The following is a 26,500-nucleotide window of genomic DNA, read 5'->3' as shown; positions in this document are numbered from 1 at the left end:
AAAGAATGCAGCTGCATAGCTAAGAGGAGGCATGGTTCCCTACAACAAGCTTTCCTACTCAAATCATTTTAGTAACTAAATTTTTAACAAGCAATAAAGCAGATATTTATATTTATTTACGTAGCAGTCAATTTATGTTCCACAAAAGCTAAATTCCCATCCTCAACAATGCTTTATTCTCGTTGACATTAGTTTACAACAAATGGCACAATTGTGCAGAAAGAAAGGAGGAAAAACTCCATAATAAAAACCACACTAGGCCAGATCTGTCATTACACTTTCCTGTTCAGCTGCCAGATGTATTGCATTATACTATCAAATTGATAGATCTAGTGTTGTTTCTACATTTACCATTTTACAACAACAAATAGAAATATAAGAAAGCTTGGGTAACAAATCTTGCTTAATATGTATGTGAAGGAGACAGTTTGTCTAAGAGAAAAATATAACTGATGACAGATTTCATTTCAGTCTGCTTGTGCTTATTAAGATGTCTACAAACAAAAAGCCAGATCTGGGTACATCTCTCTCTGCAAACAAAGGGAAGTTTTAATTGCTTTAATCAGCATTTGCATTGTCTTCATGGTGACACAGAAAAACAATTCAGTTCCAATCAGGCAACATCTTCCAGAAGGGAAATCTTCAGTTTAGAATTGAAGCGAACCTAATAACATGTTGCCTATAATTCTAGAATAAAGTTTAACAATGTAATACTGTGCTGACTTCTATTTAAATTATTCCTAAGCCATTAATAGAAAGGCTGGTGCTGGGTTTTTTGCTATGTCCTTATTAGGAATATCATTTTCAGATATAAAAAGTGACTCCCATAAAATGAGGAAGCAGACTGAGCAATCAACCCAAATGTCAGCATATGAGCTCTCTTCACCAACAATATCTCAGACATAAAGAAGTCTTTGCTTTCCAGGTCTTCTTTTCAACTTTGTCCCTCAAATATGTATTGCATCGCTAGCAAATGCTAGATTACGATATAAATTAGCAATATGTTAAAAATAATGAAAGAACTTTTGTATGTTGAAGTAATTCTGCAGCCTTACATTTTGACAGGGAGCATTTTCAAAACTCTTGGTACTTACCACAAGGAAGGATGTTAAAAAAAAAGAAAGAGAGAGAGAGAGAGAAAAAAATAAAAAGAGAATATTCTGCTGGATAAATGTCACCACAAGCTTCCATAAGGCAAAAAGATTCTCCTGTTCTTGGTCTAGTGTCAAACATATATCACCTGAATCCTGCAAAATGTGGCACTGATTCTACTCAGAAATCTTATTATTGGGTGGGGATTTTAAAATTCAGAATGGATGAAAGCTAAGCTTTAAAACTGGAAATAGCAAGATATAGAGACTGGCTCTAGACCTCATCATTTGAGTTCTGTAATCTTGGGTAAATTTCCCCCTCTTTCCTAGGCCTGGATTTGCTCATGTATAAAATAAGGGTTTGTTCTGTTTTGCATGAGAAAAAACCCACAGAGGCTCTTGCATGGAGCAAGCACTCTGCCAGTACTGAGAATGTGAGGGCCTTTCCTTTTTAAGTCACCTTCTATTGTGTGGGTACAAATGAGTTCAACAGCTATATCAGTGACGTTCACACTGTAGTTTCAGGGCCACATGGGACACTTATATTTCTTCAGACACCTGTGTCTTCCGAAAGTACAGTTTATGTATATATAATAGAATTGGGTCATAAATTCAAGCATACTTATGAAAAAAACCATGCAAGCAAAGATGCTGTCTGGAGATGCTTACATGCATAGAAATGCATTTAGCTGTACATTTCTTTTCATCTTTCTAGTTTTTATAAATTGAATGTCAAAAGATGTCACACCTTGGCTCTACCTTTCTTCAGAGGACTGGGTAATTTTGAACAAATTATGCAATGCCTATGCTTCAGTCTGCTCAGTTCTAAATAAGGACTTAACTCATGAGATGGCTTTTTGAATTAAGTAGGTTAAGTATATGACTCTCAGAACAGAGCTTGGATTATATCATGGGTTGTGGATATATGGCAGTAGTAGTCATGACATGGCTCACAAGACAAAAGTTGGTAAAACCCAAAAGCAAGAGCCCCAAATCTTTAAGCAGCCGTATCACATACTTTAACCAACAAGACAAAAATCTGAATAACAGATGCATTGTGGGTTTTGAGAGGATGATGCTCTTTCTCAGGACTCTCCCTTCATCCTCCACGCCTTCAGCTGGGGAAATACACTTTCCTATGAAAGAATTTAAGTAATACCAATTATTAGGAAAGGGGCTCTAGCAAATGTGTCCTTCTCTTCTGGAGTCACCCTATGACTTCTTGCCTGGGAATTCTACAAATATTAAGCGCAAAAATAATTAAGAAAAGACTTGTTCTTTCAAGGAGATCATACCTGTTTGGTGAAGAAAACTTAAATACTACAATGAAAGCATGCATTCTACAAACTAGCGGTTATAACATAATCTACATGATTATCAGCTCCATGAATATAAAAGCCAAGTCTTATTTATCTGTATGCCCTGAAGAGCCTGGTAATAATATTCACGAAATGTTTGTTGGGTTGAACTGAATGCCTTAGCAAGTACAAATGAATACAGCTTGAGTAAATAATTGCCAAGAGAATGTCATATCAAGAAGTGATGGCAGCAGAACTCTGAGGTTCCCATGTTAAGGCCGGAAGATGTGAGAAGTCCCAGCTTTGAGTTCTGAGTTTCAGATGAGCCAATTATCTTGAAAACATGAGTGGCAATGAGGCCAAAGGGCACATATAGGCCATCCCGTATCCACATAATTTTCAATAAATTGAGTATTGAGATATTTCTTCTTCAAACAGAGTACCCTAATAAGAAAGGTTTACTTTCTGTGAATAATTGTGTAACTTCATTTATAAATACTAACTATCCCTAACTTTATAGCTTTAATTATTCTATCCAGATTGCATACTTACATAAACATGAATATAAGTATGTCAGTCCTTGAAGTATGTTGGTTAGGGACAGTGTTGTCACAGGTAGCTACCATCCTAAAACAGATGTTTTCTTTAGCCACCAAAGACAAGTAAAAAATGTTGTCATGGGCTATGTTAGTCAGGAAAAATTTCTTGTATGCCCTTTTGTTCATTACTTGTTTTTTTTTTCCTGTCTCTATAGAACACATAATATTTGTTCAGTTTACTCTGTGCCTTAAACAGAATTCCAGAACCAATTGCCCTTATCTCAGATTAAATACATGACTACACTGAAGATATGGCTTACATAACACAAAGAAAAAATCTTGGTGGACTCTTGACAAGTGCCTTCTGTAGTTACTTATCTTTGATTGTTCTCAATTTCTTAGTGTCTTGATGCTGGGTGTGCGATATTTAGACCAACAGTACCAGCATCCCAGCTGCACCAGCATCCCAGCTGCACCAACATCCCAGCTGCACCAGCATCCCAGCAACACCAGCATCCCAGCTGCACCAACATCCCAGCAACACCAGCATCCCAGCAACACCAGCATCCCAGCTGTACTGTTACTCCATAGGAAACTAGTGGAGATGCAGTGCTCCATGCCTTACTTTAGACGCACTGAACACTGCTCTGCACTCTAACAAGTACCCACAGGATATGCATGCATACTTCAGTTGGGGAAGCACTGTTTCCAAAGGCTAAATTTTGTAAAACACCAAGGGAAACACAGGGTAAGAGTGAGTGGTCACTAGTCATTCCTGTGATGTCTAATGCCATTGGTCATCAAAGGAGTTACAAGGAAACTCTGGGGTTGGGTTACAAAGAGAGCATACAACCAAATGAATTTTTTTAATGATTTCTGCATCAAACTCTCATATTGGTTGAATGAAGACAGAAAAAAGGAGTCTTTTTTACTTAGTCTTTTTTTTCTTTTTTTCTTCTTTTTATTTTATTTTACAATACAATTCAGTTCTACATATCAGCCACAGATTCCCTTGTTCTCCCCCTCCCGCCCACCCCCCATTCGCACCTCCTCCAGGGCAAAGCCTCCCCCGAGGACTGAGATCAACCTGGTAGACTCAGTCCAGGCAGGTCCAGTCCCCTCCTCCTAGGCCTTTAAAGTTGCTACAGGGTATCATGGACAAGCAGAAGGGGGTAGGGATATCTAATGTGCATCTGAGATATAAATGACCCAGCATTTATCTAAAGACAAAACACAACTTTTTCATTTGTAAAATGTCTGCCAAGTCAGAAATAAAAAAAAAAAATTCTGAAGGAAGCATATTGGAAAGGATGTGTTAAGGGTATTCAATGAGTATGTTTTGTGATGTTTCCTAGATAATCTATTGCATTATGATAACAGAATTCCGTGTGCATTAAGCTGTAGAGAAAATACATAAAAATATTTATATCTCATTTGCTCTTGAATAAAACTGCATTCTGTCCTGTGGTGCTTGTCTATTACACACCTATTGCCTATTACCAGTCACAAAGTATCAGCACTGAATTATTCTGTCAACTGTGAGTCTGGGAACTTTGCACCTGCCAGTTCAGACTGATTTTCAATATTGTGTGAAAATGCCAAGGAATGACCTGTCAGTCTATGTTAGTGACATGAGTCCTGTTCATGTTGCTCAATGGTTTGTGGAGTGTATCTTAGAGGGATTATTTTTATATGGTTCAGTACATCTCAACATCCCAGGGAATGATTATCTTGCATACTTCGTGCTGAACAAAAGTAGAACTACTAAGCAGAAAGAGTTTCTTCAGTTGGTAATTATATGTGAATATTTGAGCACAAATTATGACTTACCATTTTTGCTGTTTGATTGTGTGTGTGTGTGTGTGTGTGTGTGTGTGTGTGTGTGTGTGTGTGTGTGTGTGTATGTGTATATGTGTGTTGTATGTTAGAAGCCAACTTCAGTTGTCAGTCCTAAGGATGCCATTAACGAAGTAGTGTCACTATAACTTCCGGTCCCTTACTTGCACACAAATGCTTTACCAATAGAGCTAGCTCTTTAGTATTATGATTTAGTTTAGTCTAAGGCTAGTTATACTCTGATTGTAACTAAAATGAAAGGCTCTGATCAGAAATAAGTGCATTTTTTGTACAAATGAAAGCCTGGACCATTTGTGCCCTGGTATTATCACTGAACTTTGATAATAGTATCCCTCTTGTTATGATGACCAATATAAAATCACACCAGCATGTAAAAGAGATCTGCAGCAGAAATTGCCCAACTTATTTCTGAACCCTATGAAGCTCTCTTTAAATTTAAATAAACCTTGAATTGAGGAAAATTGCTTAATCTTTCACTGGATACATTCTTCACATTTGAACAAGTGTCAACAATAACAGGCCTGGGAGGTAATAACAACCTCTTTGATTGAGGATCTTTGCTGGTTGACCTAAGATGTGTTTGGCCTGGGGCTGGCCTCAAGTTTCATTCTTCATCTTTTGCATTGGATTAGAAACATTCAACTCTGGTTCCAGGCAATAGAAACAGGAGCTAGCCCACTGGGAATATGCATTGTCTTTACTAATGCCTGAGTTCTGCCCACAGTCAATCATGTCTAATCACTGTTCTCAGACCTCAACTCATAGTAACTCATTCCATCCCTATGATAGCTTACATATAAAATGCCCCCTGTAGGCTCACTCTTTGAATGCTGGAGACAAGCTGATGGTGCTGTTTGGGGAGTTAGGGTAAACTTTGGGAAGTGGAAGATAGCTGGAGGATGTGGATCTTTGGGGACATTCATTTGAAAGTCACATCTGGTCCCTTTCTCTGTCTCTCTGCCACCTGTTTGTAGTGAGAAGCAGCCAAACACTCCTGCCACCTTGCTATAGCACTTCCTAACAGGTCCAGTATTATGGACCAAGTATTGCAGATTGAATTCTCTGAAATAAAAGTAGGAATCGGTCTTTCCCTTTTCGAGGCACTTTCCTCAGTTATTAGGTCATAACAATGCAAGAGCCTAGCACAATTCCACTCAATCATTTACTGGTGAGAAGACTAAGGGACAGAGAGTTAAGCTTGACCCATGTCACACAACCAGTAACAACAGCCAGAACAGAGTTCTAGGCAACCACACTCTGTGCAATAGAAACTGCTCAGGGATCTGAGGTACTCCACATGTGACATGCAGTCATCAGTGATTTCTCCACACTATACTGTGTATAATTGAAACCTCACAACCACCAAATGAAGGAGAGTGTATTACAATTACACTGTGCTGTCGTTTGCATGGCTGCCACATAAAACCCAGTGACATTCAGTTTCCAAGTGTGGTGGTTTAAATAGGTATGGCCCCCATAGGCTTATATATTTGAATGCTTGGTCAGTAGAGGATGGCACTGTTTTTAGGAGGTGTGTCCTTGTTGGGGTATGTGTGGTGCTATTCAAGAAAATGTGTCACTGGGGGTAGATTTTGGGGTTTCAAATGCTCAAGCCAGGCCCAGTGTCTGTTTCTACTGCCTGCTGATCCAGATAAAAAACTCTCAGATATCTATCCAATACCATGTCTGCCCACAAGCTGACATGCCTCCTGCCATGATGATAATTGACTACACCTCTGAACTGTAAGTAAGCCCCAATCAAATGCTTTTCTTTTTTAAGAGTTACCAAGGTCATGGTGTCTCTTCACAGCAACAGAAAACTAAGACACCAAGATACTGGTATGGAGGTGAGGCCATTTAGAAGTCATTAGGCTTTAGGGTACATGCTTGCTCTGTGAAGTGGGTTCACTCTTTGGTTTTCTGCCATGTGAAGAATATCTTGTTGATAGAAGAAACTCAGCCTTCATCAGAGACTCAACCTACAGAACTGTAAGAGAAAATATCTCTGTTATTTATAAATCACTCTGCTTCAGGTATTTTATTATCATTCCATAAATGGACTAACATCTGCATACCCAGTTTATATCATAAGAAACAATCTAACTAATGGAGGATGCAGAGATAGTAGAGGAGAAAATCACGAAGAGATAAAATTCATTCAATCTCTCATGCTCCTGGTCAATTTTAGCCATAGCTTCAATCTATCACAGGGCACTAAAGATCATCAGTAAAGATGCTTCGTACGAAGACTGTACATGTTGGCCAGGAGGACTGAAAAAAATGGGAAAGGGTGATTATCAAGTTTGAAACTCTTGTCAGACACAGCCTTCTCCTTTCCCTAAAGATTATGCCTAGTCTCTACCATTAAAGTTAAACTGATGATCAGGAGGGAGACCATGCATAGTACTGAAAACCTAGCTAAGTACTCAGTGCTCGTGTAACCATGGTTATTGGAGAAGACTCTACAACTACTAACTTACTAACTCAGCCTAATCCCTAACAACAAACTAATCATGTGTCCTTATACCTACAGATAAGCAGTCTCCTCATCAGAGAAATGACTCTTCAACAGACAGAGATCACTAAAGAGTTGTGGTGTTGGATACACATTGGATACAAGAAAAACAATATTCCATCACCTAAGGATGAGAGAACATTGCAGAAAGATGGAACAGAAAGAGTTTAAGAGCCAGAAGATCAGGGAGTTTGCAGTGAGATTGTGTCTCCTAGTAATGTCATAAGCTACACCCATTAAGTCTCACCAACAGGACTGTCTAAACATAATCTGAACAAGAAAAAAAAATAACAATGGACAGGCCAAAGTGAACAGGGGAAAGACCACAAGACCTCAGCTCCAGACAAAAAACTACAGACAACTAAGGAAAACAGGGAACGGGAAAGGTGGTCTTTCCAGTAAAGAGTACACCAACTGATTTTTCAGTGCTGAATGGTCACCCTCAAAAAGTACATGCAATAACATTAGAAAAGATTGAGCAGGTTATATTGAGAAATATATATATATGTATCTACATATGCTTATATACGCATAGTAACAATGAAAAAGAGGCCATGGATTTGAAAATAAGCAAGAACAGTTATGTGGGAAGATTTGGAGGAAGAAAAGGGAAAGGAAAAATGTAATTATTACATTATAATCTCAAAACTTACCAAAAAAGTTAAACTATACCACCCTACCACCAGGGTTAACATTACCCCCTAGATTACTGCTTCAGGTCTCATATCTGCTTCTCACTCAACCTCCAGGTAAGTTCTGAGGTTTCTCAGGAGGATAGACGGCATGCATCAGTTAGAGGCTTTCCCTACCTCTGTCTTCTTCCTCGTTCACTGTCCTTCCCATGATCTCTATCAAGATTTATCTCAGAAGTTGCTTCCACCAGGGTCACTACCATGACCTTCTTCTTCAGAATAGGTCACACCTGGCCCTGGCTTTTCTATGCTGTCTCGATGTTCTTTTTATGTGTGTGTGCATTGGGTATCTAGTTCTCCAAATACAGCACATCTTGCCCCAGAGCAAAGACTTTTTCTTCCACTAGTTCTCCATTGCATCACATTATGCTTCAGACAGAGTAGGATCCCAGTGAGTGATTAGTGCATGAACGCATTAGCAAAAGTGTCTCCTACTCTCATGGGAAGGTACTGGAAGCCTCCACTGAGAATCATAAGCATCTCTTCTTGTTCTTTTACTTTTGCAAGGCTCTAAAAGAGTGTGTGAGGGACAGAAATGCAAATCATAAAAATGCAGGAAGAAAAGGATTTGTCAAAGATCTTTTGTGTGGCCCTGATGGGAAATAAAAATGGACAAAATAAGCAAGGTTTACTTGGGTTTTTCTATGTCACAACCAAATCAATGAAAAATCCCTTCTTTTCTGATCTCACCAAGGGATTTTATTTTGTATTTACTTTGAATGTTTTTCACTTTGGAATAATTTTTGGTTTGCAGAATAGTTGCATAGGTAATACAGAGTATGCTTAGGAAATCCACACTCAGTTTTCCCTGGTGTTCACACCTTTCACAACAAGGTATACTTTTGAAAATTATGATTCCAACATTGATGCATAACTGCTAACTGACCTCCATGGTTTATCACTGTCTCACTAGTTCCCCACTCTCCTTTCTTTCTGTTCCAAGATCCCATCCAATAAACCATACCACAATTAGTCTCCATGCTCCTTAGCTCTCTGTGACATTCTGTAACTTTCCTTGCTTTTAATAACCTTGAAGCTGTGTTATAACCCTCTAGCTTGGCTCAATGTTTGACAAGATTCCAGCAGAAGAGAAATGTAAGATTATAATCTTTGTTATACTTTTCTGAAATATCATGAGTCTTGACAGATTCATTCCTTGCTCCACTCCCAGGCTCTCTAAACCAAACAATTCTCTGTCCTACAATAAATGACCTTTAACTCCAAGTCTCCAGAAAGAGTAGTGGCATATGTTGCCTATGACTTAGGCATCTGTCAGTAACATTTCATCTACCAGTACAAGAAAGAATATTAGTCTGAGTCCATGCAAATGGCTTAAAAATAATTAAGGAATATAAACTATACATTTTAAAGATTGTTGAAATTCTGTATGTGTCAAACTTGAAAAGATTAATGTACCACAATGAATACCAAAGTGGAAAGCACTGACTTGGGAGTTAAGACATTCTTAGTACATTTTCAAACTGTGCCACTTCACAAACTGATTCCAATACCAGTTTTAACCTCAGTAGTCCCATGTGTATCCTTTGGAATTGTAATTGTATAAGGTGATGACATGGCTAAGGCAGTTTTGTAATCTTTATAGTCTGAAACTTGGGTTTTTGTTGGTCACAAGGTACAAACACTAAAAGACCAGAAAAGGGTTCTCGACTGCTATAATTTCCTATTTCAAATGTCCTTTCTTTGATGTATCTGATTTTTAGAAAGCTCTAAGAACTGTTTTGAAGCTATAACAAGACTTGTTAAGCTGACTTCTGACACTGAATGTTTACAATGTACCAAAGACTTATTTTGTCTTCACTGAGCCCTACCACATAGGATTCCTTTTTGAAGATAGAAAAACTGAGATCTGAGGTCCAGAGAAGTTGTTGTAATTTATAAAGGACACACAAGAAGTAGAGGAAGCAGAGTGTGCATTATTATTGGCTCAAGCATGACACATCTTAACAGAAAATCTAGACTGGATATTTAAGAAACTTCTTTGAAGTTTTTGCCACACACAGTGAGGGTGCTCTTACTCATGTGTTAATGACTGCAAGCTGAGGACGCTGATTCTGCCTCCTTTGTATTGCTCATTAAATGTAAAATTATTACTTCCCATTCTTTCAACACATTTGTTACATGATTTTTAATCTTGATGCAATTTTAGATCTATAAACCATAGCAAATTAAATGAAATAAACAGTTATTTTTAGGATCTGGGGAAAGGATACAAACATTTGACCATGAGTTTCATACATTGACTTAGAAATAATTTATCTTCCCCAAGATCCTGCATGCCCAAGTACCCATCATCTGGCTCCAGGCTGAGCATTTCCCCAATATGGAGCTGACTGGCTATACGGAGTGAGTGAAATCACCCACTGTTACAGCTCTTGCTGTTGGATAGCCTCCTGAATGATGTAGAGTACTCATTGCAGGGAGTACTGGCCATTTCCAGAAAAGTGGTGGTTTGAGTAACAAGGTTTCTATGCTTGATCCATAATTGAAACAATTACTCTTGCTGGGCCCTTCCTTTGTTTCTATTTCTTTCCTTTTGTGGTGGTTTCCCAGTGCTGCCTTCCAATACAAACGCAATGTGGTGACAGAATAAAGGACAAATATGCTTGGGTGTGCTGTGTACCCATTAAAGAACGCACACAACCACCCATCACCCTTTATAGTAGGATTTATTAGCTTACTTAAGTCTGAGAAATTCAGTATGTACCTTACAATACCTTTTCATGGCTGGCTAGAGTCCTTCTTATAGCCTCTTTCTTCACCATATCAATTCCTGTGGACTCAACTAATTTGACAAATGAAAAAAGACCAGTTGAAGAACTTACTTGAGCCAGCCAAGATTCTAGAATTAGACAGCATACCAGAACCACAATAGTTCAAAATATCCTTAGTCCAGCACATACATGGATTATATTTGTAACCAGAATAAATGTACTAACCAGCACCCAGGAATAATCTTATTGGTTGCTGTGGGCATTTGTCTTCGAGGCACATGGTCTGCAATTGCTGTAATTGACTGGGTTGTTTAATTACAAGAATGTACTCTTGGGTTACGTTATGATTTGTTCTCACACCAATCTAGGTATAGTTTGCTATGTAAAACAGGTGCTTTGACCTAAACTTGTCAGTCAATTACAGAGACTGGTTTAGACCAGATTTATTTTAGGTCAAAAATCTTGAAAGTCTTTGAAGATATTTCTAAGTTCCCCAGGGAGGCAGAGTCACATGAACTTTGTTCCCTAATCTGCCTGCTTTCCCACTATGTAGTAGAGTAATAACTAATTTTTATTCCTTCCACTGAGTGGCATCTAACTTTCTCAGCTGATGGCCTCTCTAGACACACCACCAAGTTGCTATCAGTGGCAAGGCTGTCAGTTACATCTGGGTCAAAACGGCTTAGGCCTCTTCCACCAGCAATGCTGTTTTCCCTGCCTCTGCATCCTTCTGCTGTTGTTTCCACAGAGAGAAGTTACTGGATCTCTTCCTCATATGTTTGCTTGCTCTGACACTAGAGATGGACCCCTCCAATCCTTATTCATCAAGCACTCAACTAGAGTCCCAGCATCGGATCCCCCTGCCCTAGTCTTTCCTAGCCTGGTGCATTCACTATGAGCCCCTCATTGACGTGACCTAGCAGGTTTTACTTCAGCCATTGTCAATGGGTGCCAGACTTGCTTGAATCATAAGGTGAATACCATTTATGATCCAGTTTTCTGTATCATTCTCTAAAGAGGCCAACTTTCCACAACACTGCTAATGTAATAGTCATAATGAAAATGCATTTCCTTATTACATAAGAGCTGCTTATGAAATCCCAGTACATTTCTCACAGCCAGATTAAACATTTTATTGCCTTTATTTTTCATCAAGTATGCAAATTCTTTTTAGCAGGTTTCATTCTTGATTTAAAACCATTTTTCATGGAAAACTAAATCATTTATGGCCATATGGTCTCATGACAAAACATAGTTAAGAAAAAACTCAGTGAGTTTTATACCGAAATACCTCTTTGATGTTTCTTCAAGTGAAAGACACATACTTCGTAGCCGCAGAGAGAGGTGCTGTGAGAAAGTACTCTTAAATGTCGATAAACATGTAATGTGAGTACTTGCCAAAGATAAAAGACCATCAGTTTTCCTTTGCAGGAAGGGAAGATGTGGTTTGTTTCTCAGCTGTGAGAGTCAAAATGATGCATGGGAGAAAAAGAAGGGAAGCTTTTTCAGGGAGGGAGTGAGGTGAATTTTGAAGTGACAAGACCACATGAGCTGTTGGCATGCTGTATTGACATGTCTCACACAGTTTCTCTCTTGGGTTCAAGGAATTCAGGAAAACCTGTGGAACAGCCAGTAATAAAAACAAGGATCAGCCGGGTAGTGGTGGCGCACGCCTTTAATCCCAGCACTCGGGAGGCAGAGCCAGGCGGATCTCTGTGAGTTCAAGGCCAACCTGGGCTACCAAGTGAGTTCCAGGAAAAGGCGCAAAGCTACACAGAGAAACCCTGTCTCGAAAAACCAAAAAAAAAAAAAAAAAAAAAAAAACAAGGATCATCCCATGACAGCACCCAACACAGTAGGCGCTGCAATGCAGACAATCCATTTGTATTACAGTTAAGTCCCAGAATCCTACTGGAAGGTTGTGCTTATATTTTTATGTGTAGATAAGTGAACCAAGGTTCAGAATGGAAAAGTTAGTTCTTGATGCCTATAGCTAATAGGTGGCAATTCCTGGAGCTCAGCTTGGGGAGGTCTGACTTCATAGCCCACATTCTTCCTGCAATTTTATTATGCCTCTTGATAAATAAACAAATGATCAGAATTGTTAAGTATCCCTTAACTTATTTTTGGCCAACTCTCACCTGGGATAGATATTCAAAAAAAAAAAAAAAAAAACAGAAAACAATTCTCAAACAGTCAGTAGCAGTGAAGTATCAGGACAAAACACCTGCATGGAAAGTCATCAGTGGAAGAGTTTGAGCTTTCAGACCACCACCGGTTAACTGATTCTATCATCTTGACAAGATATTTAATTTGCCTAAGCATTTATTTCCCTTTTGAAAATAAGCTTCTTTTCAAACAGACCTCTTGAAGAATTAAATGGCATGTGTGTATGTGTGTATGTGTGTATGTGTGTGTGTGTGTGTGTGTGTGTGTGTGTGTGTGTGTGTGTGTTACCTGTTTCTTTGTTGGAACAATAAGATGATGCTAACACTTATGGTACTGAAGTCTGCCTGCAAGACCATGGATTGTCTTCAAAATCCTTTCACTACTTCCGAGAGCCCATCCCAGTTAGTATGGCCTGGTCATGGTGGCTTCATCATCCTTTTCTGTTTAAGAAAACATTACTCCCATATGTCCTGCCTTCCTTAACTCATAGCTGTCCTGATCTGGTAAACAACACGATGGTTTATGATAAAGTCAAAAAGCAATTAATTTTCATGCCAGTTTGGAGTGATGCTTTAGAATGAAAGCCTCTAAAGTAACCTCGTTTTGTGTCTTGAACAAAATTTTGTTCACACACATAACCTTTCCCTTTATTCTCAGCTGTTTCTTCTTTAGCTCATAAACCTTTTTTTCCCCTGATAACAGATAAATGCTATTCATGTCCTAGACATTTTGTTCTTTCCTCCTTTCCCTTTCTGTCTTTTTTCTCCCCATCTCTGGCATTTGGCTTTCAGTCAAGACACAAAAATCTCATTGCCCACTTTCTTTCATACAAAGATAGCTAGAAGAATGAGCAGTACATGTCTTTTGCAAATTAGGGTCTAAATCTGACCGGGAATCCCACTTTGCCTCAACACAGTCAAAGGAAAAAGTCTGTAAGTGCTAACAAACCTGTTCACTCTAATCTGTGAGGACCTTCACATATTTAAAAGCAACAGAATCTGTACCCTGTAAGATGTGGTAGCTAAAGACAGTGCTAAGAACATAGTCTAAAAGAAAACAATCATTGTTAAGTTCCTGCCTTTTAAACATATAGACTCCAGGAGCGAGCCATGGGAAATGTACACCAAATTCAAAGCTAAGTTAGATATGAAAATTTTACTTTAATAGACCAAGGCATTTCCCCTATTCTTTTTGTTGGGAAAGAGACTTACAGGAAGATATGGATTTCAAAATATGATTTAATGAATGTTTTGGATTGTAGAAGGGCCCAAGGACCAGGTGAAATACAATAAATATTCTGAACTTTCAAGTATGATCAACCAATATATAAGGACAGACAGAAAAGCCTGCAGCAGTGGAAGAATAAGAAAAAGAAAATGTACCTGTGTTTTAGATCTGTGATGAAAATGTCCTGGAAGCGGTGTGACCTCACTGAAGGATGAAAAGAACTGTTTGAAAAGGAAGATATATGCATGCAACAGCAATTAAAGAAAAAAAGAGGACATGTATTTGAAAGAGAGCAAGGGGTGGGTATATAGAGGTTTTCAAGAGAGGAAAGAAAAGGAAAAATTATATAATTTTATTATAATGTCAAAATAAGCAAAAAATGTTTTAAAGAGTGTTCTTACTAGAGAGAACAGTGTTATACATTGGATTGAGGATGGGGGTGTGTAAGAATTACCTTATTACCCAATAGAAAGAGGAAAGAAAGTGTCTTTCTCAAAACACCAAGATGATGAAGCCAACTTTTACTTAATATATAATGTCTTTGGCTCTTCAATCCTTACCTTGATATTTAGCACACGGCATTGTCTGCCGTGTGCCATCTGTAACACAGCTCTTATGTCCTAGATGGTGTCATTTCCTCAAATTGCACCCTTTGTTCTATGTTCTTCCTCAACACTTGGCTGCTGTGTGTTGGTGTTAACTTGCTGGACAATCTCCAGGAAGCCACTTCCAGTCTCTGAACTGCCATGACTTCATCTTGGTAGTGGGAACTGAGCAAAGGCATCTGCAACTTCCTTGTTTGATCAAATGTTCTATGACTCTATGAATATTCAGGAGAATGTTATTAGCATAATACAAGGCTCAGAGAAAAAGAAAAGTAATTGACATTTTTTAAGAGGCTACGGTGGTGCTTTGTTTTGACCTAGCAAGAGAAAAAGCTTGTTTCACCTGTAGTATTTTCCAAATTGCGTGTGTGTTAAGGAAGGGAAAATAATCCTAAGAGGGAAAAATATATTATAAAAAATGTTACCTTTATAAATCTTTATTGCAAGGACATAAAGAAATCAATCTCAAACTGATGGAAAACTTCTTTCATGCTGGTTGGTCTTAATTGTGACAGAAGGTGCTATATAGGTCCCATGGAAAAAAAGACATCAATGGTCTTGTCCAGCAAGTCTTTCTATCCTCCATATCAACCTATCAGGAAAGATGTGTCCATGAGTACAATCGAGGCATTCTGTCATAGGAGTAACCAAGCATTTTCTGACTGGATTCAATGTCTTCTCCGCAGGAAGCAAATCACTCCTGGTACTATAAACACAGTCAGAAGCCCATGGTTGGATAAGTCATAGCTTCGCAGGGATGGGGTAGGGGGTTATTTTGTTATTTGGCTAAACGGTATGTTGTGAAACTGCCTTCTGTGTGTAAAGATGTGTGCTGCTTTCAACTCTATCCAGAGCAGCTTTGTGTTGCATTGGGCAATGGTTCATATAGAGAATCATATCTGGTCAAAATGCTAAGAATAAGTGATAGTGAGTGCTCAGCTGTAAGTGAGACATACATATCAAATACCCACCCCAATGTTCAGGGACTAACATAGAAGGGGAGGGAAAATAATGCAAAAATCAAAGAAAGAGGATGAGTGCTGTGAAATCCTGTCTTCTGGGCATGGTCGATGCGCTTATGAACCTACAGGAGCTCTGTTTCTTCCACAAGACCAAGCCTGTCAAAATTCCATAATGAATTAATGATGGACCCCTTAGGCCTTACCTCTAGCTGAGGAGCTATTGGCAGTTTGTGGCTGGTAGGAGAAGAGTCACTGTCCTCTGGGATTGTGACCACTAATAGGTTGTCCATTTTTCAGTGCATCACCCTACACCCATGCACGGAGAGACAGCACTGATTAAACTCTATTTAAAAAAAAAAAAAAGGACATGAAGTTGGAAGGGGAACACATTGAGGGTGGTGGTCTGAGTGTGGCTGTAGCAGGAAAATGGAGAGGTAGATATTGTAAAAATATGTTGCATATATGTATAAAAATCTCAAAAAATAATAATATGAAAGAGGAAAAAATAGCAAAATAAATTGGAAAAATAAAATGAAATGAGTTGTTGTCTTTAAAAATATTGTTTACTTAATGTATTCCAGTCTGTAGGAAAATCACCTCAGTTATAACTGTCACCCCTCCTTATGGTGATATTTTATTTCTACTGAAATGTGATTTTATTTGTATGTTAACAAATAAAGTTGCCTGGGGGTCAGAGCTAATAGCAAGCCATAGCAGAAGCCGATCGTGGTGGCACACAAATTTACTCCCAGCACTTGGGAGGCAGAGGCAGGAGGATCTCTGTGAGCTTGAGGCCTATGCCTGGTCTACTTAGTGAGTTCCACGTGTGTCGAGACTATAGAGAGAATCCTTGTCTCAGGAACAACAAGTTGGGGGTCACACACCGTGCTGCCATAGATAATGGAATTATTTTCCCTGAATTTGTCAAATACAAATGGACTAGACATTGTTTAGGTAGTTATTGCTTGTATATGTGGTATATAGTTATTGTACTTTTGTATATAATTTTTCTTATATTAGTTATAACTTTTTCCTTTTTTATTAAAATAGAAAAGGGGAAATATGGTGATATTTTATTTGTACTGAAATGTGATTTTATTTTTATGTTAATAAATAAAGTTGCCTGGGGGTCAGAGCTAATAGCAAGCCATAGCAGAAGCCGATCGTTGTGGCACACAAATTTACTCCCAGCACTTGGGAGGCAGAGCTAGGCAGATCTCTGTGTGTTCAAGGATACAGTCAGCATGGAAACACACGCCTTTAATCTCAATACCAACCATAGAAGACCTGGAGGTCTGTATAGATGGGCAGTGACGAGGAGGTCATGTGGTTGGGTTTACAATCAATGAGAAGGTAGAACAGAAAGTCTATAAAAAGACAGATACACAGGAAGTAGTGCTCTTGTGGAAGGAAACACAGCATCGGCAGTGAAGGGTAAGGTTTTTGGCTCTTAGCTATTGCTCTGACCTCTTGGGCTATTAACTCTGCATTTGGCACTGTGTTTCTTATTTAATAAGACAGTTCATCTACACTTCCTGCCATCATCCTTGCTGGTAGTAAGATAGAGGGACCCTCTTTCTTAAGTACTTCTATAGCCCTGTGTGTTCAATATGCATTTCTTCTAGATTACTCTAAAATTAAGTTCCTTAACCTACCTCTTTTACTTCCACTAGAAGAGAAAAATCCTAACTGCCTGCAAGAGATTTCCACATGCCTCTTTTACATCTACATTTCACTAATTCTTGGGAATGGAGCATAGGATACAACTATGAGGAAAGATGGGATCAGGGAAAGGAGGAAAAGGCAGAAGAGAAAAAACAGTTGGTCCCAGGACAAGCCTTCCCTTGAATTGGTCCTGACATCACAACTCTGGGTGCACAGAGGAAATGGAAATACAGCAAGCCAGGCTGTGGCTAAGATGGAAGACTTCTGTTATCTGGGAGCACTGGACCAGGTTCCAGTTCTGAAATGTAGGCTGAGGCACGGTATCAGTGCAGAATGTGAGATGGGAAACCAGGAGCTTCCGTTTCAGTCAAAGAAAGAAATAGCAGAAACAGAGTGGAGAAGATATAATAGCCAAAGGGGCAATATAGGGTCCTGAAGCTTAAATATAGGTTATAGATCCCTTTTTACAAACTGAAATCACAAATTCTCTTGCAATTTTTGTCTGTGGATATTTCTATCCATCTTTCCTTTCTGACTCTGACAAAACTTAAGAAATACATTTTGTACCACATATAAACTAAAGATACATTATGTATTATGAATGTAAAATAAATCATTGCTTATTTAGTTATTTTATTATGGATCAAATATTATCTTTAAAATGAATACTGTTACTTCAATGTCAGTAGGACCACTCAATCTAGCTGTAATGTGGAAAAGAAAATGAAAATTGTTCCACTAATATTAGAATCTAGCATTATTTCCAACTTTTGAAGTATTGATACACATTTAGAAATTCTGTGCAAAGACACCTTTCTGATGATGTCTGAAAGCCATACTAATCTATTGGAATAAAGATATGAATTTATAGGTCAGAGTAGTGGTTTGAATAGGAATGGCCCCCATAGGTTCATATTTGTGAATGCTTGGTCATCGGGGAGTGTCACTACTTGAGAAGGATTAGGAGGTATGGACTTGTCAGAGTAGGCATAGACTTGTTGGAGGAAGTATGGCACTGGGATGGGCTTTAAGGTTTCAAATGCTCAAGCCATTTCTAGTGTCTCTTTCTCTTTCTTCTGCCTTTGGATCCAGATGTAGAACTCTCAGCTACCTATCAAGCACCATATCTACCTGCATGCCACCACCATGTTCTCGACCACGATGACAATGAACTAAACCTCTGAAACTGAAAGGAAGCCACAATTAAATGCTTTAAAAAATATGTAAGAGTTGTTGTGGACATGGTGTGTCATCACAGCAATAGAACCCTAAGACAGATAGTTTACTACTGCCTCCATTTAGTAAAATAATTGAAGTAGGGTCTATGAGCCCTCTCCTGTGCACCATAGATTCTTATCTTTACTGTACTCCCTCCTCCAAGGCTCAGAGGACATTTTGATGCGGGGAGGGGGAGGAGAAAGGTTGTAAGAGCCAGATGTCAGAGGGGACTAATGTAAAACAATGTGCTGCTCCCGAGCCCACAGCAGCTGCAGTTGCTTGCATAAGATCAAGTCAATCCACATTACAGCATGGAGCAGGGAGGGATTCATGAACTTCCCCAATCCTGAACGTCTACAGTGGATGGCTCCTAAGGGATAGGAAATCAGTTTTCTGTAAGAGTGTGGCCCCTGATAGGCTAACAGGGACCCAGTAGATGCCTCTATACTCATGAGTACATGTATAGCACAAACTATACTGGATAGGCTATTTTTAAAAAGGAGAAGAAAAGGACACAAAGTTGGAAGGTGTTTTAATTAGAGTTACTATTGCTGTCATAAAACACCATGACCAAAAGCAAGCTGGGGAGGAAAGGGTTTGTTTGGCTTACACTTCCACATCATAGTACATTAATGAAAGAAGTCAGGGTAGGAACTCAAACAGGGTAGGCTCCTAAAGGCAAAAGTGATGCAGAGGCCATGGAGGGGTGCTACTTACTGGTTTGCTCTCATAGCTGACTCAGCCTGCTTCCTTATAAAACTTAGGACCACCAGCTAAGGTAGGGCATCACCCAAAATAGGCTGGGCCCTCCCCCATCCATCACTAATTAAGAAATACCCTATAGGCTTGCCTATGGAGGAATTTTCAAATGAGGTTTCCATCCTACTCATATAATTCTAGCCTGTATCAAGTTGACATTAAACTAGCCAGCAGAGAAGAGTATAGGAAGGTGGAGGTGGATCTGAAATGAGTTAGAGATGAATATGGTCAAAACACTTTATATTCATGCATGAAATTCTCAAAATTAATAAAATATTATATTATGGGGAACCAATGACAATAGTGTATAAATAAAAGTTGAAAGAGTGCATTTCTTTATTTTTCTTCCTTTTTCTTCTCCTTCCTTGCCCAGTATTTGTCTATTGAGTTGTTTGACTAGGACAGAAAGTCTTTGAAACCACTGATCTAAAGGATGTTAACTTCATACTCTTTCAAAGTTCTTGAATGCTTTTACTGACCTGGGTGAGGACATGTGAAAGTAATATACCTGGACTATATTATCTTATTTTCTGGAAAAATGCCTTGACTGGATTATGATTTAATTTTATGCCCTCAGCTTTTATAAAAGGTCATTTTTGAAGAATAGTCATTCATCCATTTGGAGAGCTATTCTGTATCTTTTGCAAAAGCCTACTGGAAGGCTTTGAATATCATATAATCTGAAGTGTCTCAGATGAACATTCACATGACAAAGTTCCCCTATAATTTAGTAACAAGGAAACATTTTTTCTCTCTAGATTAAGTTTGTATTCTCCTTGGAAGATGAAGAAAATTTAAAACCATATAATTTAATTTTGTTATTATTTGGATATTACAAAGTGCAAAATCAGTTGTATTCCTTATTCTTACAAGCAGTTCAAATTTCCAAAGGAAAAAATGTTTCAAGATAACCTATCATTTGGTCTTTTCTACACAATTGTTGTTACTCATCTAAAAGCAGCCGAGTCTTATCCATGATGGCTCCCTTTCAAATTACTACCCCCCCCAAAAAAAAATTATTTTACCATCCGTCCCTGGAAATTATTAAAGATTCATTTTGTTTAATAATCTGCAACATCCACCTTCATGTCTGTGAAGGCCGATTTCAATGTCAGTTTGCTGCAAATTAGAGTCACCCAAGTAGGGAACCTCATTTGAACAATTGTCCAGATTGCCTTAATTGATAAGAGAGGACCCACCCCAAAAGTGGGTACAATCTTCTGGTAGCAAACCAGACACAAAGGGCATGGCAGAAGGGACATTATCTACCTTTAGCTGGCCTTCCTTCTTGCTGCTGAGTTGGTTGACACTAATATTGCTGTCGATTTATTCCCTGATGTCAGAACCAGGGTTTCCAGACTGCCATTGCTGACTAAGGACCAGAGGCTCTCCAGGAAGCCCTGTGCTTGGGGTGGCAGATGGAGGCTGATGAGGCCCCCAGCCTCTTGGACTCAGCAACAACCTAGTTCTTAGATTCCTCAGTATGAGACAGCCATTGTGGAGCTACTTCTACTAGTGAGGTAGGTACCCAACCTCAAGAACCTAGCAACTACTAAGTTCTCAGCACCTCCCAAGAGTGAGACAACAGTTGCCACTATTTCATTTCATATGTAAACTCATTTAGTATTTAATAATGCACACACACACAATTTGATCACTTCTTTTTTCTAGAGAAACTTGACTAATACAATGTTCCCCATTTCTCTTTCTCCTCTTTGTCTTTTTAATTAAGAATTTTTTTCATTTTACATACCAATCACAGATTTCCCTCTTACCTCCTTCCGCCCTTTCTGTCTTCCCCTGCAATGTAACCCCCATTCCCACCTCCTCCAAGTCAAGGTCTCCCATGGGGAGTCAGCAGAGCCTGGTACATTCAGTAAAGGAGGCAGGTCCAAGCCCCTCCCCAGCCTCAAAACTGTGCGAGGTGTCCCATCATAGGTAGTGGGCTCCAAAAAGCCTGCTCATGTACCAGGGATGGATCCTGATTCGACTGCCAGGGGGCCCCTTAAGCAGATCAAGCTACACAACTGTCTCATTTATGTAGAGGGCCTCATCCAGTCCTGTGGAGACTCCACACGTTGGTCTAAATTTTGTGAGTTCCCAGTAGTTTGGTTTGGTTCCCTCTGTAGGTTTCCCCCTCATGATCATAGGCCCCTTGCTCATAGAATCTCTCTTTGACTGGACTCCATGTACTCATTCATAAGTGGATACTAGATGTAAAGCAAAGGATAATCAGACTATACAACCCACAGCTCCAGAGAAACTAGCTAACAAGAAGGACCCAAAGAGGGACGCATGGATCACCCTGGGAAGGTGATTTCCCTTTTCTCTTTCTCCTATTTGTTTTCTCCATGAGTAAACTGGGGATGAGGGGTTGGCAATGGAGGGTAGGGCATGGGGGATGAGAATGTAAAGGAACAGGATGATCGAGCTGGAATAGAGATGGAGTGGAAGAACAATGAAAAAGATACCATGATAGAGGGAGACATCATGGGGATAGGGAAAACCTGGTGCTAGGAAAGTTCCCATGAATCCACAAGGATGACCCCAGCTTAGACTATTAACAATAGTGGAGAGGGTGCCTGAGCTGGCCTACCCAGTAATCAGAACCGTGAGCACCCTAACTGTCATCATAGAGCCTTCATCCAGTAACTGATGAAAGCAGATGCAGAAATCCACAGCCAAACACCAGGCTGAGCTCCTATTTAAATTTAATAGTGTATTTGACCAGTCTATTAATATTATCCATCTAATATTTAGTTCTTTTTATTATAAGTAGGGGAGAATGAATGAAAACATTAATGAATATTTAATTTCTATAACTGTTCAAGGTTTTAGTGCATTGGATCTATTTTTTGAAAATTCTGTTTTTATTTATTTCCCTATTTAAAAAGCAGATCATTTCTTTCTGTGGTATGATGAGATTTTAAACTAGTATGCTAAAATAATAATACCAGTAATTATATTAAAATGTATAAGGAGAAAGACAGGCCAAGAGTCTAGTCTGGAGAGGAGGCTGAGGGATGATAAGCATCTGCCTCAGCTAGAGAGAAATCATGACAAAATATGGAAGACACATGAAGCATGACTAATTTTTATTGATGAGATGTCTTCTGAGTCTCCCTTTCCCTTGATTTTCTCTTTGTCTTGGTTTTTCTTCCCCCAAATACAAATTCTTTGTTGAATCTCCACATTTACAACTTCATTTCTTCTTTTCTAAATACTCTACTATTAAAAAAATTTCAAATGTGAATGTACTCAAATCTAAATCAAGAACACAGATAACTCAAACAGAAATTCATGGGACCTGAAAAGCTAAATTTTGAATCCTCTTTGGAGCATTTAGTTGGTATAGCATTAAATATACCACCCTTAGCCAAGCCAAGCTTATTCCAGTGTTAAGACTTTACTCTCAAAATCACACAGGGGGCCTTGGGAGCCAGCTCAGCAGATAAAGTGCTAACCCTGTGAGTGTGAGGCCCGAATTTCAGATAGTAAGATTTGAACCCACACAAAAGCAGGGTTGTCAGCCACCTGTAATCCCAGCACTTGCAGGGCCGAGACAAGATCTCCAGTTCAAGTTGGCAAGATAGACTAGCTGGAACTGGCAAGCTCCAAGTTCGGTGAGAGACCCTGTCTCAATAAAGTGAGTGATCAAGGAAGAAATCTGATGTCAAATTTGTGCCTCCACACCTATGCACACAGCCATTCATAGGGCAATGCCCCAAAACCACAAGCACACACACTGTGTATACACACACACACACACACACACACACACACACACACACACACACACACACACACACATGTAGGCAAGGGAATGGAACGTGAAACTTGCAACTCCCCCAATGTAATGAGAACACATCACAGCATAAATCTGAAGAAATAACTGTGTTCCTGGGAATCTTTAAATAGATTAGAGAGATGCAATCATTAGGTTTGTAAACACTGACCAATGAGATTTGAGAGGGCTAAATACTGTTTAGATTGTGTCAATAATGTGACTTTTTAAAAAAAAAATTTGCTGCAGTTTTTTTCCAAATATATATATATATATATATATATATATATATGTATACACACATATATATGTGTATATATATATATATATATATACACGTCTCTGTGTGTGTGTGTGTGTGTGTGTGTGTGTGTGTGTGTGTGTGTACTCAGTAGCCTTCAATGAAGGCAGGAGTATAGTGATTTTCTCACCAGATGATGCTTATCAATGTCTGAGTCTAGTATTTTTTCAAATTGGGTAAGGGTAGAAGCCAGGGATACTACTGAAGTCCTATAGTGAATAGGACAGTCCCACACAAAGTGTTCCATGGCCCTACATGTCCACAGCACTGGGGTTGAGAAGTCATGTGTCACCATCTGCTTCTGCACACCATTTCACGCTTTATTGTGAGGCAGCCTGTACAAAAAGCCCTGGTGCAAATGAAGGGCAGCAAAGTGTATAAAGTATGCTGTGACCCACTCAAAGGGCTCATGGTAAAATCTGCCAAGAGACACAAACAAGAATTATTTGAAGAAAAAAATGATAAATCCAATTAAATTGATTTTTTAAAAAAGAGGATTACACAAATACAGAAAAAAAATAAAAGAAACGCGTCAGTTTTGAAGTGACATTGAAGTAAGACTTTTGGGTGGTAGAAATATGGCCGTGTTGTAGATGAACAGCATGATCCAACAACCTTCCATGGCACAGTTGCTTCAGATATCCACTTTCTTTCATTTGCATCACAATGGGAAGATCACGCATCAGCATGGCGTTTCTTTCCCTGTTATTTATTTTTATGTCTAGGAGAAACGTGCATGGCAATGTTCTGTGTCACACTCTATCTACACTGCCATGCTATTCCTTATTGTTCTTTGGCCCAGTTGACCTTTACTGACCTTCTTGAACTACATTTCAGAAGCATTTGAAATCCACCTGGCCAAATTTGATTTTGTACTTCCCCGGTACTTCTTTATGAAGCCACAGCAGCTAGGAAAGGCATCTCTCCCTTTCAATCTGCAGCAGGAGCCCCATTGAAAGGACAAGTGTCCACAGAGGGGGCTGCTTTATCCGCACACTTCCTGACGCTGGATCTTCACGAGAATACAAGGAATGCATTTGGATCTGTATTTGGGAGAGCTAGATAACGCAAATGTGGACGTGGTGGCATAATGAGTAAGGAAATAGGATCAGGAAAGTCTAGGGTGCTCTTCACATTAAAATAATAAAAAAGCAGCACATGGACTTTGGACCCAATGAGGTTCACATGAGATAGGGAGCCATAGGTCATTAATACTGAGATGTACCCAAGAGGAAGCAGTAATTAAAATTTTGTGGAGAAGGGAATCAAGGAATCGTTATTTGTTGGAGGTCCTTTAATTATTGTAGAAAACAAGCCATCTTTCTAAAAGTATATATTTGAATAATCTCTACAAAAATACAGTACAATAAACCATACCTTTTTTTTCCATGAAGACTGAAGAACCCACGATCTCCTCCTCTAATCATGCCATTTATGTGTTTTATAAATAGGGATAGACATTATGAGCCATAACTCAAGTATACATTTGTGAAAAAGAAAAGGTTAAACTGTACATATTTAATAACGTCTTCTAAGATTGCATGTGTTCCTTGTTTTATGAACCACATTGTTCAATATCTTACAAGCTGCACTTTAATCCCAATAAAAAAAAATTTAAGTGGAAATGACATTAGGACTTTAAACGAAACAGCAGACCTGGCTCCCCCACGCTGCCCTGTCAGCTGTTTCCAACTCACAGATACAGATCTGCATTCGAGTGTCGCAACTCAGGTCAGAACCAGCTTTCGGTGTGCCACCTCAGAAAAGTAATAACTCTTACAACTGCCTAGCTAGATAGATATCTGATTAGAGAAAAGTCGAAATGAATCTGAAGGTGGCTCGTTCACACAGCAATGTAAAACTGTTATTACCCTGGGCTCCCAGCAAGGTTTGCAGAAGGCTGGGAGATTAATGCAGGCCACAGAGAAAGGCAGGACGCGGGGGTAAATGGACTGAGCTACCAACTGCCTAACTTTTCAGCTGTGTGTTTGTTATGTGTTAACTATGGTTCAGAAGATTAAAGTCTTCATTTTAGGCAAAGAAAAGAAATAATGTTTCCTGTCCCATTTGCCAAGCTAAGTGAACAACTGTTCCTGGGCAATTAGAATTGTTAATTGATTTGAAAACATAGGGCTTTGAAGGTGGAGAACTGCTGACATTATTTCAATGGGGAAATGCACTCCAGAGAGAGAGTGCAGCAGTACAATTTCTCTCCTTGTTTTGTTGAATATACATCTATAAAAACACTGTGAATCATGCAGTAAAAACTGCTGTGCTGATATCATAAATCTCTGATAATAAAAATTTCATTGTTGAAACAATAAAATAGACTTTTATTATAACACAGAGTATCCACCTAAACATTGTCCTTTTAGCTTCTTCGAGTTAAATGTATGCACAGTTTTACAGTCTATAAACAGATCTGGAATAAAAGTTAATAAATGTCAAAATTTGCATTTCAAAAAATTCTTGCTGCATTTTAGGGAAGATCAATCTATGAACCTTTCAACATTATGTCAAATGAAATGCTAATTGTACCTTTAGGAATTTCAGAGAGAGTGACAAGAAACTAAATGCTCAATTCCTTTGCATCAGCAAGTCGAGGATAATTGTATATCTACTCTTGTGAACTTCTAAGAAAAAAAAAGGAAAAAAAAACGAAGAAAAAAGGGTTCTCTATTCTTTAACTCTGGAGGGTAAACTCCTTCAGCCACCCTCCATCAATCTGCCTTCAAATAAAGAGTGTTAACATGTTGACAGTGGACAAATCACACAGTGCTGCATTTATTCATTTTATAATAGGTTTGTCAAATGAGTTTCACTTAAAGAGATTTAAGAGTAAGAAAAATTTTCAGCCAGAAATAACCGACTTATTCCATTCAAATTGATGTAAGGTTTAAAGGTACACTTCCTTAAAGCCTAATCTTTATTAAAACGCGCCATTTTTGAAGGCTGTCACAAAAATAAATACCAGTAGCCCAAAAAGTGCTTTTATTTTCCTTACCCTTAAGATAAAGCACCAATACATCCCTTCCCTTCTCTGCAATAAATCTTAGCTCAGTGTCTTTAAGAGATACAAATTATCC

Source organism: Peromyscus californicus, unplaced genomic scaffold (genome assembly GCF_007827085.1).
Source record: "Peromyscus californicus insignis strain IS unplaced genomic scaffold, ASM782708v3 Scaffold_12__1_contigs__length_115047231, whole genome shotgun sequence".
Classification (NCBI taxonomy): domain Eukaryota; kingdom Metazoa; phylum Chordata; class Mammalia; order Rodentia; family Cricetidae; genus Peromyscus; species Peromyscus californicus.
Note: the sequence above shows the minus strand (reverse complement) of the source record.